This window comes from Stegodyphus dumicola, chromosome 11, assembly GCF_044657685.1.
Source record: "Stegodyphus dumicola isolate Sdum_Otavi_A_Nest chromosome 11, ASM4465768v1".
Taxonomy (NCBI): domain Eukaryota; kingdom Metazoa; phylum Arthropoda; class Arachnida; order Araneae; family Eresidae; genus Stegodyphus; species Stegodyphus dumicola.
This window is the reverse complement of record NC_140778.1, coordinates 82,529,116-82,545,327: the sequence shown is the minus strand read 5'-3', so window position 1 is coordinate 82,545,327 and position 16,212 is coordinate 82,529,116. Positions and strand designations below refer to the sequence as shown.

Below are 16,212 nucleotides of genomic sequence, written 5' to 3'. Positions count from 1 at the left end.
GCCGGTACTTACGTATTATCGCAACCAGGTTGGCGCGATTTGTAAGCTTGAGTAAAAAAGTATGAATAGAAAGAAATTGTACATTTATTAATTAGAGATAATTTTTAATACAGTTTTTTATATTATTTTGTTTTAAAATATAAAATAGCAATTAAACCCTTCCGGTTTCGAATTTGAATAAGCTGCAGAATTATTTTTTCGGAGGAAATCTTTTCGCTATTGCTTTTAGCACTGATTGAAAACCGTATTCGCCATAACCATGTAAACGTCGACTTATTTTTACTGAAAAAACATCCCAGAATTGCACAAAAATGGCATTGCGCACACTCTAGACTTTATCCATGTACACTGCTATTTTGCATGTGGAGATTCACAAAATTTTCCTGCATTTTCGTGCAAATTTTTGTAATTTATGAGAAAATAGCAGTGTACATGGATAAAGTCAAGAGTGTGCGCAATGCCATTTTTGTGCAATTCTGGGATTTTTTTTAAGTAAAAATAAGTTGACATGTACATGGTTATGGCGAATACGGTTTTCAATCAGTGCTAAAAGCAATAGCGAAAAGATTTCCGCCAAAAAATAATTCTGCAACTTATTCAAATTCGAAACTGGAAGGGTTTAATTGCTAATAAATTACAAAAATTTGCACGAAAATTTTGTGAATCTCCACATGCTCTTTTTACAAAACTATGTATAACACGTAGGGGTTGCCGTAAGTAGGGTCGCCAAATTTGGCAATTTATGCGAATTTTAGCCTGGTTGCGTTAATACGTAAGTACCAATTTGCCATTTGATTCAAATACAATTTCAAAAAAAGTTTTAAACTCACTTTGTCACTACAGTCAAAAGCCGTTAATTCGGACACCCATAATCCGGACCTCAAAGCTACAAACTTTCTGCATATGCGTCGCTTTGATAAACGTGCTATACGAAAAAACATTTGTCTTAAATTCCAATTAGCACAGAAAACAATATACAGTCAAAAGTCGTTAATTCGGACATCCATAATCAGGAATGATCTATAATCCGGACCTCAAAGCTACAAACTTTCTGCGCATCTGTCGCGTTTAAGCATGCACGTAAGACCTTTACGGCTGCGAATATGAGTGTGCGCATGCACAAAATACATTAACGCATGCGTGTTTAATGTATAATGGACGGTATAAGCTAAGCTAAAATTATCTAATTCAGTTAATGTTGCAGATTGCGTTGTTCCTTAATCTTCGAATTGGATCCGGCTTATTATTTTTTGCAGACTGTTACAGCAATTTTATAAAAGTGAGCTTGAACTTTCGATTATGTAAAATAGAATTTCCGATATATATTTACTAATATGTAAAGGATCTACAAAGCGAAAGTATGTTTCGAAGTCCATTAAACAAAAGTGGAATTGCTGCAAAAAATGACCTAACCATTTCGAAATCTGTTTATCAATTTCACGCTGCTCTGGGGGGGGGGGAACGCCGCAGCGCGCAATGAATTGGAAGTTGATCTGTCAGCACTATCCATATCTTCAGGGAGGATGTTTTCATTTTATTTGGCTTACAATTCCTTACTAAATGTAGTATTTCATCTCGATGTATTCCGTCTTTGATATGATTTAAATCAAATTTCTCGTCATTATAATTTGCTTCCAATAGTGAAGAAAGTGACACATAGGTTATTGAAAATGAAAAAATTTCGATTGACAAATTAGTCGGTATTCTCGACACAAAAATTATAGGACTTGAACAGCGGAACTTTGTAACTGAACAAGAAATTATGTCTGTTTATAGAATTAAAGAGAAAGTATTATCACATAAAACGAAGCAACTTAAACAACTTACATTGAAAGAAATGTTTAATAAAGTAAACAAATAAATATTAAGCTTTTTTTTTTTTTTTTTTTTTTTTTTTTTTTTTTTTTTTTTTTTTGTAAATTTTGATACCCTTTAGATCATAATTGTTCTTTATTTCATAAATTACGGTTTCATATTTTTAATTTTATAATTTCTGCATGCCATCTTACCAGATTTAAACTGATGAACTATAATCCGGAAAAATTGATAATCCAGAATCGCTGAAGTCCCGACGAGTCTGGATTAATGACTTTTGACTGCAATTTATTAGAGTGGCATCAGTTAAAAATTAAGATAAAATAAGAAAGCAATGCTACAACAACACGCAAAATATCGAGGCTCAAGAATTTGACGTTTTAAATACCGTGGCTGGAGATTTCCAGTTTTCATTTGAAATATCATCCCACGTTATTTTTTTTTGTCTTATTTCACCATTTTTTTTAGTACTAGGGACTACACAATTTGAAAATTACTTAATGATGAAGAGGTTGCCATAAGATTCCTTGGAGAAAGGAATAATTCACGGCAATTGAGTTTGTTCTCAAAATCACTCAATGAAGTTAACTTTTGGTTCAAACAAAGCTCCTATATGGCTTTGTTACGTAAGTTCTGTTGTGGAAAAAGAAAAAAAAAAAAAAAAAGGTTGAGAACCAAAACATGGTTTGAAGGCTTGAGTCTATATTTTCTCTTTGTTTTATCTATCTGTGGTGGCAAGAAATGACGTCAATTGAATTTTGCCAACTTCAGACAAAAAATCAACCATAATATGACAATAGATTGGAATAACTAACTGAGGAAGGTATGTGCAAATAGCTTGATGTCTTGTAAAAGTAATAAAATCAGTGGAAACAGCAAAATCATAGAAACAGACGAATGTCTTTTCACAAAAAGAAAAAAAACACATTGAATGTATTCTTCTGGAACAATGGCTATTCAGGAGTTTATGCCAGCAAAGCATATTTTCTGGTCACCATTCCAGATCATTGTGCTACAACATTGATGACAGCCATTCAGGAAAACAACACACATGGTAACATTATATTGTTACGAATTTGGTATTTAATTGAACTAATATTAGCTTTTTAAATACCAAATTCGTAACACTGCCCCCTTCCCAAGGACTGCACGTCCCGGGCAGTACAATCCGTGGACAGGAAGCTAAATTTACAACTGTGGCATAAATGCAACTGAGGCATAAACATTACATTACAATATCAAACAATATAAACAATAAATGCAATAACTAACTTGAACAAATCAAATGCTATCAAATACTAAATACAAAACAAATACTAAATACAAATCAAATACTAAATGCAAATCAAATACTAAATACAAATCAAATCAAATACACATTTATAAACAAAAAGGACCATAGTCTTATACTATTTACAATTATTTACATTATGTACTATGGCCATAGTAATGAGCTAACCTAACCTGTCGTAAAGAACGACTTTAGGATCAGAGTTCGAAGACTTACGGATCCGAACTACAAGGTCATTCAGCCTGTTTAGGACTGTGTGGTGACCATCCCAAGGAGACTGTAATTTAGACCTGAGTCCTTTTCGTTTAATCGGGTTCCACAACCACACCTTGTCTCCTTTGTTGGATCTATGTCCAGTAGCTCTCGTCTTCTATCTGGTCTTCACTTTCTCCGTGACCAAGTTCACTCGCTATCGTGCAGAACGGTGCATTCCCTCAAACCGGGCCTGGACATCTTGGATGTGTTCCTCAGGCGATGAAGGGGCATCCGTAGGGCGACCAAACAGACGGTAACAAGGCAGACGAAGGTCTCGACCGAAGAGCTTCTGAGATGGAGAATAGCTGGTAGTCTTGCGTTTCGTTTCGACCCTAGCATGATTTCGGCGGCTCCCTGAGCTGGGTCTTTCGGACAAGGCGTCGGCATTTCCAGGTGAGGATCTCTTCTGAGGATGGATAATCGTGTTACCAGATGCTGAAAGCAGTTTGTAGTTTTTGAAGTCTAAGGAAAAATTGTATTTCCTTAAAAAGTCCAATCCGAGTATGCATGGATCTGTAATATCCGCCACATATGCCGTGTGATGGTAGGCGGCTCTTCCAAACGTGATGTTCACGTTTAACTTCCCAGCTATCTCGATCTTGTCACCAGACGCAGTCTGAAGGGTAACACAGGATGGCGTCCAAATAAGTTTATCTTTAAACTGTTGAGCTAAATCTTTCCTAATGATGGTAACATTAGCTCCTGTGTCAAGGATCATATTGCAAGGAACTCCATCGATATTCCCATTAATGGACATTCTGTTACTGTTGCCACTCACTATAGAGATCTTAAGCGCTTTAAAACAGGGTTTCTCATTATTTGGCAACCTCCGTTCCTTGATATGGTCATTAATTTGTTTCCTGCGTCGTTGCTCAGAAATTGTCTCAATTTTCGTACCCTGGGGTGTTCTGCAATTCTTTCGTACGTGGCCTTCAGCTCCACAGTTCCAGCACTTTGGTTTCTTGTCAGTCCTTTTCCTTCCCGTGGCATTTAATTGTCTGTTTAAATCGTATGCTTTATTTTCCGTGCTCTGGGGAGTTCTGCAGTTCCTTCGTAGGTGGCCTTCAACACCGCAATTCCAGCACTTTAGGGTCGGTTTTGTTTCACCACTATTCCGTCTTAAAGCATTCACTGGTCTTGTCAACTCATCCGTTTTATTATCCGTGCCCTGGGGTGTTCTGCAATGCCGTCGTAGGTGACCTTCAGAACCACATCTCCAGCATCTTACAGCCACTTTGTTCTCACTGCTACTCCGTATCAAAGCATCGACTTGTCTGGATAAATCATCTAAACGAGCCATCAATTGGTCCCCTGGGTCGTGGACTCGCACAGCTCTGACTGGGTAGCGATCTCTAAGAGTTGCTTGCTGGGCTGCCTCGAACTTCATGGCGTACACTAGAGCGCTTTTTAAATCTTTTACATCCGTAATTCGTAGAGCTTTTTGTATTTCAGTATCCCGGATGCCATCGATGAAATATTGCAGGGACAGGATTTCCCTTGTTTCTGTCGGGCACTCCGAAAAGGCGTGATGTGACAGCCTTTCAACATCCGTGGCGAGCTCCTGAAGTGATTCAGTGGGCTTCTGTTGACGGGATTTTAATTGAAGCCTGCTGTAGTCTTTTAAACATTTCTCGCCAAAGCGCAGCTCCAAAGCGCCGGACAGAGCTTCGAAATCTAACCTTTTGTTTTCGGGAAGAGTCTGAAGGATATCCGCTGCGTCGGCTCTTAAAGAAGCGGCGAGATGACAGGCCTTAGCTTGGGAATCCCATCCATTCGCATCCGCAACGATAGAAAACTGGGTCTTGTACACTTGCCAGAATGTCTTCCCATCATATGTGGATAGCTTCAGAAATGGACGAGGAGGCATCGGTAAGAATTTAAAATCATCATTCTTGCTCCCTGCCGTCGCTACGAATTTCTTTAACGTTTCCATTTCTTTGGCAACTGCAGAAACTCTCTCATCAATTTGTTGTTCGACTTGGTGTTGGACGGCACAAACTCTTCCTTCAATTCGTTCCTCCACAGCCGAAACTCTCCCTTCTATATGTTCTTTTAGAGAAGAAACTTTTTTTCTATTTCTTCTTTCACCGAAGAAACTCTTTCTTCAATTTGATCTTTTACGAAAGAAACTTTTTCTTCAATTTGCCCAACTTTATTTTCAACTGTGTCAATTCTGCCTTCCATAGCTTCAAATTTATTTTCTATTATGCAGGTAATTTCTCTTTTCATTTCTTCTTGACATGCTTCAATCTTTTCTTGACCAGCTTGAACGGCTTTCATTTCGTCCTTAACGGATTCCGGGCCCAATTTCATTTCTTCCTTAACGGATTCCTGGCCCAATTTCATTTCTTCCTTAACGGATTTGACGGCCCCTTCCATCTTTTCTTGGAAAGCAGCAAATGCAGTCATCATTTGCCTGAATTGTTCTTCCATCGCTCTTGTTATTGGCATTCAAATCCCACTTCTGACACCAAAAATTGTTGCGTGCGTACGGGTTCGTTATGAAATGAATGCACAAGTCCGATGAAAAATGAACAAAAATTTTACGAATGTGTTACGAATTTGGTATTTAAAAAGCTAATATTAGTTCAATTATAAATTAATTGGTTTTATTTCTCGCGCAGTGCAGCTCGTGACGAATATTAAAAGAAAGCTAAGCCGGAAAATTGAAAATACAAGAGCGCGTGCATTAAATAAATAAATATCTCTTTTTGATTTCGAGAAAGTACTGGAAAATTCTAGCGCGTGATTTTAAAATCTTATAAAAGGAGGAAAACATCTCAGTTTGTAGGAGTTGCTTAGTTTGTTGTTGTTTAGAAAACTACTGTTGTTGATTGTAGCGAATTCGCGGATTAGCGTTCTTTAGCTGTTTTGAATTACGTTCTATTGGACATTTGAGTAGTTAAAAGAAAACTACTGTGAGATATTGTAATACTGCATGATAATTTGAGAAAATTTAAGCATTTTTGTTGTGATAATAATAAATTTTTGTTCATTTTTCATCGGACTTGTGCATTCATTTCATAACGAACCCATACGCACGCAACAATATTTTCAAATTACTGAAAAGGATATAGGAAAGAGGAATTACGAAATGCTGAGTATGAAATTTTCAATGTGAATTATAATTTTGTAGATCCCGAAACCAGAGGCCATACTGTGGAATAATTGAGGAGCAGTCCTAAATGGAGAAATAAATGTCAGCGGGAAAATGCTCATCATCATTTCGTCATATTTGATAGAATTTAAGTGGTGTTGGTCATATTCAAAAACTGAAACTTTTTCTACAATATTGAATAATTGTAATTTTAGGTCACGTATTTCGATTGAATTTCTTTTTTTTTTTTTTTTTATTTTTTTATTTATGTGCAGAATATTCTACATTAAAAAGATAAAAAGGAAATAAGATTCACAAAGGAGCTCAAATGCTCTGCCTTCTTCGGTAACACAAGCATCACATTTTAGTGCAATACATCTGGTACATACCTTCAACGTTGAATTCCTTCTTTCGTGGTAAGACTATCAGAGGGAAACTTCTAGCTGCTTCTAGCTTCTAGCTGTCATCAATTAAAGGATTTTCGTCAAGCAGCTTTGTCAAAGCACTGGAACTGCTGGGTCTAGAAGTCTCTACACAATCTTAAGGTGGTTAGTGACACGATCACTGCCTCTACTTATCTGTAATATCATAGACTATCATGAAAATCAGCACTGTAAAGTTAAAGGCATGAAAGTCTTCATTTCTGGATTAAAATAAAACTCATAAAAGAACATATTTAACACACTGTTACAGTTCATCAGGAACTTGCTTTTCACGAGGCTAACAATTCCATCCAGAAGCAAAAAAATACTTTGTTTCATTTTATATTTGTACATACTGAAATGTCCAATAAGCGACCTTGTGACCTAATTAACCATATGCATGTTAGTTAGGTCACTGTGTGTGGTTAGCCTAACTAACCATATGCATGTAGTACTACAAAATTCACTGTCTTTATAGTACTACAATAAAATTAAGAAGATTGACCTTGTGAGGTTTATCTATTTATTTTTAACTAATACAGTAGAAGTTCAAAAATCTGCAAAGCTTGCGACCAGAGGTTGTGCGGATTTTAGGATTTTGTGGATTTCAGGACAGAAAAGATAAAGCATAATATTCAGACTAAAAGTGCAAAATAAATAAGGTGTATTAGATACATTTAATTAAATTATGATACACACTATTGCAATAATTTATTATATGCATTAAATTATTATTACATATATAAATTGATTATATTATTCATTGTATTATATGTACACAGCATCGAGGTTTGCCGATTTCGCATCAAGCAAAGATTTCTGGTTTCGGATTACGGTGTTATAATCACTGTTGCTGTAAAATTTCAACAGCTTTTCTTTATTTTTCTGTATATCATACACAATCATGTCACAATTCCATATGATTCTGCTATAAACCGAGGAGTGGAACCTGCCTCCATCTTTTGCAGAATTTGCACTTTTTGCATTACCACTAATGCAATGTGTTTAGGTTTTTCAACGTTGCAAGCAGTAAAATCTTGAGTGCGTTTCTTATCTGTCATTGTATTAAAAAGGGCTGAAATTTAAAATATTCTTAATTTATCCACAAAATATCAGGATTAAAAAAAAAGGCAGCACTAAGCAATCTCGTGAAATAACAAAGCTCAGAAAATACAAGAACGTGAAAGAAGAGTTGAGCAAATCATCTGCTTTTTTACCTCGATGCAGATTAGAGGGGAAAAAAACTTTTATCATGATGTCAATTATTTGGTATTTTCGTTATGACTCATTATTTTTCGTTATTTTTGACGTCATTATTCAGTAAGTATTTTTTCTTCGATATTTTGTACTCAATGTTGCGGTTTCCGGAACCTATAAACTGAACGTTTATATTTTGAGAGGCAACGCGGATTTCAGATCGCCTGATTTTCGGCATTTGACTGTAGTTAATTTTTAGTACTTTCCTATCACTGTCTTTGCATTCACACTTTTCATGACAGAATGTAAATGAGATAGTAAGCGTTTATTCAGATTAAGGTAATAAGAAGTGCTATTTAAGCAAGAGTTTCAGAAGTTAGTGTTAGAGCGCTAGTTAGTGTTAAACATTTTTCGAACGATTTTAATTTCAAATAAACACGTATAAAGCATTTTTAAACAAAACTCTTAAAACATTTAAACATGTCTTAAGCAGTTAAAGTGTTAACAGCATGCATAAAACTGTTTAAAATTATTTGAACTAGAGTAAGTATACTGCCATTGCCACATAAATTCACAAAAGTAACTATTAAAAATAATCACCTTAGTACTGAACTGTCAGTGGCGGTTCTTCTGAAAATCCCTTTTATATCCCACATACTTTGGATAGTGTTAATATGAGCTTTGGATTTCAGATCCTTAATTGTCATTGCGTGATTTTCTGAGAGATGAACGAAGCCATTTAAACCTTCATTTACACACTAGCCAATACTTTCTTTCCTATTCGTTCCAAGTCATACAGAAACTTGGTTGTCATAGCATCAGCAGTCATTTTATGGTGTAAAGCACAAAATAAACAACGTACTTTCTAGCTGACATCACAAGCCCCGAGAATTATCCATCCAAATCCAAATTCAGCGCAATCATGCATTGCAGCCAATCACATCATGAGAGGATTTTTAAAACATTCACTGTAAAATACTCAAGTTACCATAAATGAAACAACAGCTTGGCGATAATTTAAGGGTATCCTAAAATAAAGGATACCCCGGTGATAGTTTCATGGTTGTCGCAATATGAAAGAAAACAAGAAAAGTACTGAAATTGTTTCAAATGACCAATAATTTAACTTTTTTAGTTGTTCACATGTTACAGTAAAACAACAGAAACGAGGCCCTATGGTTCCAATCAATTTCTATCTTTTGTGAAGATAGCAATCTTGGACTAGATTACTGAGAACAGCAGAGGCCATTAGAAATATCTACCAAAGAGATATGATGTCTTCACAGAAAACTTTCTAATGAAATTAATTTATGTTAACTTTACACATGGGGAAAAAACCACAGAAGTGACCATGCAGTTAACTTGGCCACTGAAGACCTTACAGTTTAGCTACTCAGCCACTAATAGCCTCTAGTGATTTCTTAAACACTCTTTACAGGACCTATAATTAAACTAAATATGATATTTAAAGAATATGACTACTGACAATTTTCAATATCAATGTTCGTTTATATTCTTAGAAGTACTGGCAACTATTAGAGGAACTTAGAACACACTACCCAATACTTGTAATGGAAATTTGGCTAATCTTAGGAATATGGTAACAGGTAGTTTGCCGACATTTTGGTAAGGCGATAAAGGTTACTAGCTAGGACTTTAGCAGTGTACATGGATAAAGTCAAGAGTGTGCGCAATGCCATTTTTGTGCAATTTTGGGATTTTTTTAAGTGAAAATAGGTTGACGTGTACATGGATGATACCATGTATGTGCAATTCTTAAAAACGCGGAAAGCAGTGGGCGATTCTGCACTTTCTCCCAATTTCGCACCTAATCTTCGTCATGATTAAACACTTTTGTTCCATAAAAGTTCTAGCATAAGCGTAATTCGGCTATCAGATTGTTGGGAAAAAATGTTGATTAAAAAAAAAAAGATGCCTTTTCTTTGTGAAAACAAAATGGCATCCAAAAACAAACTAGCAGGTTGCTGTAGCAGAGTTAATCGCCAAAAATCGCCAAGTTACCATTATCCAAAGATTAACCAGAAATTTAAACAGCATTATTACAATTATTCCCAGCAAGTTGAGTTAAATCATTAATTGTATATGAATCTTGACTATGGAAAAATTTTGCTTCCTTTTGCTCCCTCATCATCATCATAGGTGCCTACATAGCCCTTTTGGCCAGTGCCTTCCTTTGAAGATTTCTCCATAATGATTCTCTGGTTATCTTCGACATCCAGTTCCTCTCATTAAATGTCAAAAAACGAACTCCACCAAACCAGTCCTTCTCAGCCATAGTCTTCCGTGTTTCCAGATTCCAAATGAGTTTAAAATGCAGTACATTTTTTTATAAGACTGTCATTTCACATTCAGACCACATGAGCTATCGACTTCATTCTGTTAATTTTTATATCTTTTAATCGCCACCTTTTAATCTATTGCCAGGTTGTTGTTTTATTTATGGCAACCTGAGCAGTTGAATGTTATGGAAACCCTATTATCATATAATCGGTTGCAGTAAATTTTGAATGATGGGAAAGATTTGTAAGGGCTTGATGTGTGTGTTGGTTAGGAAATACATTGCTTGTTTTGTGGTTTAGACGGTAAAATGGCTCAGTGTGGTAAGATTAATTTGAAGTTTCTGTACGATTTGGAACGAAAGGGGGACAAGAGCATTAATTGACTGGTGTGTAAATGAAGGCTTACTTAGTAGCCATTATAAGAGTCCTGTTGGTAGGAAGAAATTTGCGTATGGTTAAAAGTCAGAAGATACTGGTACTACGGTGGATATTTTTTACTCTTATTCTTTTTAATTTATGTAGCGACGTCGATATATGGATTCTAATTTTAGGAAGTTTGGGGATGCTGTTAAGGAATTTTGTGTGCCACAGACTGAAGACGTACACATTTCTAAATAAGGTAAATGGAAATTTGCTTGAAGTAGTGCTTAGATGCATAAGAGGTTTTTCCTTTTTTATGTTATTTTATTGTTCGATTTAAAATGTAGTTTATGGAGATTATGTAGTTTTTGTTCGGCTCCAGCAGAATTGGGTGCCCCTTTGACTTTTTAAGTGAAAATAGATCAATGTGTACATGGACAAAGTCAAGAAAGTGCTAAGTTTGTGCAATTCTCAGTACTTACGTATTATCGCAACCAGGTTGGCGCAATTTGTAAGTTTGAGTAAAAAAGTATGAATAGAAAGAAAATGTACATTTATTAATTACAGATAATTTTTAACACAGTTTTTTATATAATTTTGAATTAAACCCTTCTGGTTTCGAATTTCAATAAGTAGCAGAATTATTATTTCGGCGGAAATCTTTTGGCTATTGCTTTTAGCACTGATTGAAAACCGTATTCGCCATAACCATGTACACATCGACTTATTTTTACTTAAAAAAACATCCCAGAATTGCTATATTCTCATAAATTACAAAAATTTGCACGAAAATGCAGGAAAATTTTGTGAATCTCCACATGCTCTTTTTACAAAACTACATATAACACGTAGGGTTGCCGTAAGTAGGGTCGCCAAATTTGGCAATTTATGCGAATTTTGGCCTGGTTGCGTTAATACGTAAGTACCCAATTCTCTGATGTCTTTTTAAGTGAAAATAGACCGATGTGTACATGGATAAAGTCAAGGGAGTACACAATGGCAAGTTTGTGCAGTTCACTTGTGTTTTTGGTTGATCTTTGGATTATGGTAACTTGGCGATTTTTTAGCGACCAACTCTGCTACAGCAACCCTCTGTTTGTTTGTTTTTTCGCTGCCATTTTGTCTTCACGAAGTAAAGACATGTTTCTTTTCTTTTTATTTACTCAACACTTTTTCCAACAATCTACTAGCTGAATTACACTTATGCTAGAAATTTTATGGAACAAAACTGCTTAATCATGACAAATATTAACTGCAAAATTGGGAAAAAGTGCAGAATCGCAAACTCCTTGCCGCGTTTTTTAAAATCGCACATACACAGTAACCACGTACACGTCGACTTATTTTTACTTAAAAAAACATCCCAGAATTGCACAAAAATGGCATTGCGCACATTCTTGACTTTATCCATCTAAACTGCTATTTTCTCATAAATTACAAAAATTTGCACGAAAATGCAGGAAAATTTTGTGAATCTTTAAACTCGATAAAAAGCACATATATGAAATTACCTGATCCCGAAAAATTATATACCCTATCCAAGGATGAACATTTCCACGTATAATATAAACAAAATATCCAAAAACTTTTACCTCTAAATTATCTATTATAAACGTCACCAACGAATTCATAACAAAACATTAAAAATGGTTACAAATACTTAGTGTCAAATATTTAAATTATTTCCATGTGCGTTTACTTCCACTCAAACGTATACCAAATTGCTACAAACATATAATTCACAAAAAAACTATCATTTAATTGAAATATAATTAAACCATGTACACGTCGACTTATTTTTACTTAAAAAAACATCCCAGAATTGCACAAAAATGGCATTGCGCACACTCTCCACTATATCCATGTACACTGCTTTTTTCTCATAAATTAAAAAAATTTAACGAAAATGCATGAAAACTTTGTGAATCTTTAAATTCGGTAATAAGGACATATGAAATTACCTGATCGCGAAAAAGTATATACCCTTTCCAAAGATGAACATTTGCACGTATAAAATAAATAAAATATCCAAAAACTTTTTCCTCTAAATTATCTATTATAAACCTCACCTACCAATTTCTAACGCAAACATTAAAAATGGTTCCAAATACTTAAATTCTTTCCATGCACATTTACTTCTACTCAAACGTATTCCAAAATACTACAAACATATAACTCTCAAAATCACGACCATTAAATTAAAATATAATTAAATTAAAAAACACTACTTAAAATATAAATAAGCACATACATTAAATTAATAAAAATTAGCTTACAATCCTAATTACTTTAAACTAAATCATTGCTAATAACAATTTTCCAATAATACCAAATTAATTTATTTACTCCTTACATTTAGAACAAAGCATAAAAATAATATCCTCAAATAATTAAAAATACTAACTTACCTAATCTTCTACAGAATCTTGAGTGCATGGCGGATCACGAAATGTCCATTTTCACCAGATTTCTTGCACCGCCATTCAAACTTATCTAATGCCATTCAAACTATCTGTAATATCCTTCCTTTCACACAATCTCATTTCATACCCACATGTTGGACATTCATACTTATCCGCAATTAAGCAATTCTTTTCAATTACACATAAACGGAATAAAAATTTCGGATTTACTTTATATAGGGCCATGGGATCCAAATATTAAACAACACTGTTTCACAGAACATAGAATGAAACTAATGCTGTACAGCAGATATTTTTACAAATTTACACCCTTTTCCGATTAAAGAACAGTGATTCGTCCATTAATGTCACATGACATATCTCATGATATCTCATTTCCCTCACACAAAATAATGCGTAATCGGAACTGAGTACTTCTCACATTATTCCCAAAGTCCAAACCTTTATCGCCTCCAAAATGTCGCCAAACTACCTGTTACCATATTCCAAAGATCAGCCATGTTTTTTTAATTGAAAATAGGTCTCTGTGTACATGGATACCGAGTTTGTGCAATTCTTCGACTTGTTATTTTTTCTTTGTGTAGTGCCAATTTTTGCTCCAAAAATCGGCACTACACAAAGCCAAAATAACTAGTCAAAGAATTGCACAAACTCGGTATCAATGTATTGCCAAAAATCGCCAACTTTCGCCAAAGGGCACCATGATTTAAAATGTAGTTCCGAGATTGTGTATTTTTTGTTTGCCTCTAATGTAGAATTGGGTGATCCCTTTACTTTTTAAGTGAAAATATATCGATGTATATATGGACAAACTGAAGGGTGTGCACAAAGCCTAGTTTGCACAATTCTCTGATGTTTTTTTTAAGTGACAATAGGTCGAAGTGTACATGGATAAAGTCCGGGGAGTGCGCAATGCAATTTTTGTGCAATGCTGGGATATTTTCTTAAAGTGAAAATAGGTCAATGTGTACATGGATACTGAGTTTGTGCAATTCTTTGTTGTGTTCTTTTGGCTTTGTGTAGCGGCAATTTTTGATGCAAAAATCGCCGCTACACAAGCGAAAATAACAAGATTTGCACAAATTCGGTATCCATGTGCTGCCAAAAATCACCAAGGGGTACCCCAAGATGTACTTTTAACCAACTTTTTACAGATGAAGAGGTAAAACGCATGCAAGTTGGTGATTTTCAAAACACAGCGATCTGTTTTTTCTTAAAAAAACATCAAAGACTCAAAACACCAATAAAAGACTCAGAATCGTGCAATTATTGGCTATCTACCAAACACTTCTTGGTGTTCCCTGTAAAGTTTAAAGCAAAAAATATCCCAGTTTGTTTATAAAATCTGTTGGAAATTGGACCACAGCAAAAAGCACATAAGAAAAAAAGGGCATCATTGCTTGAATGAAGGATTCCTACAAGCATGGTTTTCTGAAGAATGACACATCCTGAAAATTTGGTGACTTCTACTAAAGTGGTTGCAAAGAATCAAAAAAAAAAAAAAAAAAAAAAAACTTGTATACAGTCATACCTTATCTTACAATTGAATTGTTTTTTGAATGACTGTCGTATCATGAATTTGTTTTTAAAATGTTACTATATTTGTTATGTATATCTCCTAATGATGTTTGCGAGATTAAAACTATAAATACTACCGAATAAACAATTAAAAACTACTGAAACAAATAAATTATATATTTTAAATACAGTACAAAACAAATAAAAATTTAAAATGAAAAAAAAAAAAAAAAAAGATTTCGTTACTACACAATATTAAATATAGTTTTGACTCCAACTGTGCATGCTTATATTTGTATTTGAAAACGACAATCGAAATATATGTACATTATAATATTAAGTGAAGAATATTTATTCCATAAATACTATTAATGTTGCATAAAATTAATTAAGCAAGAGATAAAACATTAACCGAAAGTGGTAAACTATAAAACAAGACAACATAAATAAAAATAATTGATATAACAATTTAAAATATAAATTTGAAGCAATCAGAGATAAATAATGAAGTTGCATCTCAATGAAGTCAAAGCAGGTTACATCTTGATGACTGCTTTAAAAAATAAAAATTTTTAAATAAAATACAGTAAAAACTTAAATTTATATTAATATATTGCCATTTAATTATTTTTAATTTAAAAAAGAATTTATTTGATTACTTGCTTTTGCAGTTCATCCAGATATAATTCCAGCTCTTCCTTGTCAAAGAGGAAGGAATTATCAATTATTTATTTGTGTATCAATTTATTTTTATTTTAATTCTTTTTAATTTGTCGTGTCTTATTATGCAGCTTCTTACTACTGGATGGATGATTCTATAAATTTTATGTCTTTCTGACGTGGGAGATATAAATAAACATATACAAATAGGGATAAAAATCACCACTTACAATTAATATTCGAAGACCTTAATTGATGAGACGTTATATTCGGTAATGTTCTTCAGGATAAACTTACTAACGTAATTATATACTCGATTATGTTTTTCAGCATGTATCACACTGAAAGATTTTTACCTTAACAATTTAAAACACTCGTACACAAACGTACGTTTTGTTGATAACCGCTTATAAAACGAACAGAATTCAGTTATATTTAACCGCCGTTGAAAATTCGTTACAGTTAACATAATCACCCGCGGTTTGGAAGGCATCCATAAGATAACATACAGTGTCTCACAAGAGTCATGGGACACTTGTGCTTTACAAAAGAAAAATGTAATAAATAAATTAAAAAAACATGTAAACATTTTTTGTGGGTGTGTTTCATACTTAAATTTAGTAAAAATATTACATAACATACACTTTCTCAAAATATTAAAATATTAATTTAATAAAAATACAATTGTTTAGAACGGAGCAAAAAATGGCTCACATAAGTGATGAGACACCATTAGATACTACTACGTACTACAATAAAAATATTTTTTTGGGTTTTTATTTTTACTCATAAGCAATTATCAATAATTTATAAAATCGTGTGCAGTATTTCTCTCCAGTTTCTTTTGGAATTTTAGTGTTTTTTAGCTCTGAGC

The 16,212-nt window shown here is 34.0% G+C and overlaps 1 protein-coding gene across 3 annotated transcripts in view; it reads right to left on the bottom strand.

Annotated features, from left to right (window-relative positions):
* Positions 1-15,797, bottom strand: part of LOC118202969 (uncharacterized) — a 51,649-nt gene extending 35,852 nt beyond the window's left edge. Inside the window, exons 1-3 of one of the 3 annotated variants that reach the window (XM_085826927.1) lie at positions 15,569-15,797; positions 6,848-7,036; positions 831-925 (exon numbers count right to left, since the gene is read on the bottom strand). The gene's annotated coding sequence lies outside the window, so the exon portion shown is untranslated. The remainder of the gene's footprint in view (positions 1-830; positions 926-6,847; positions 7,037-15,568) is intronic. The other 2 variants (XM_085826928.1, XM_085826929.1) reach the window with 2 other exon arrangements.
* Positions 15,798-16,212: the final 415 nt, after the last annotated feature.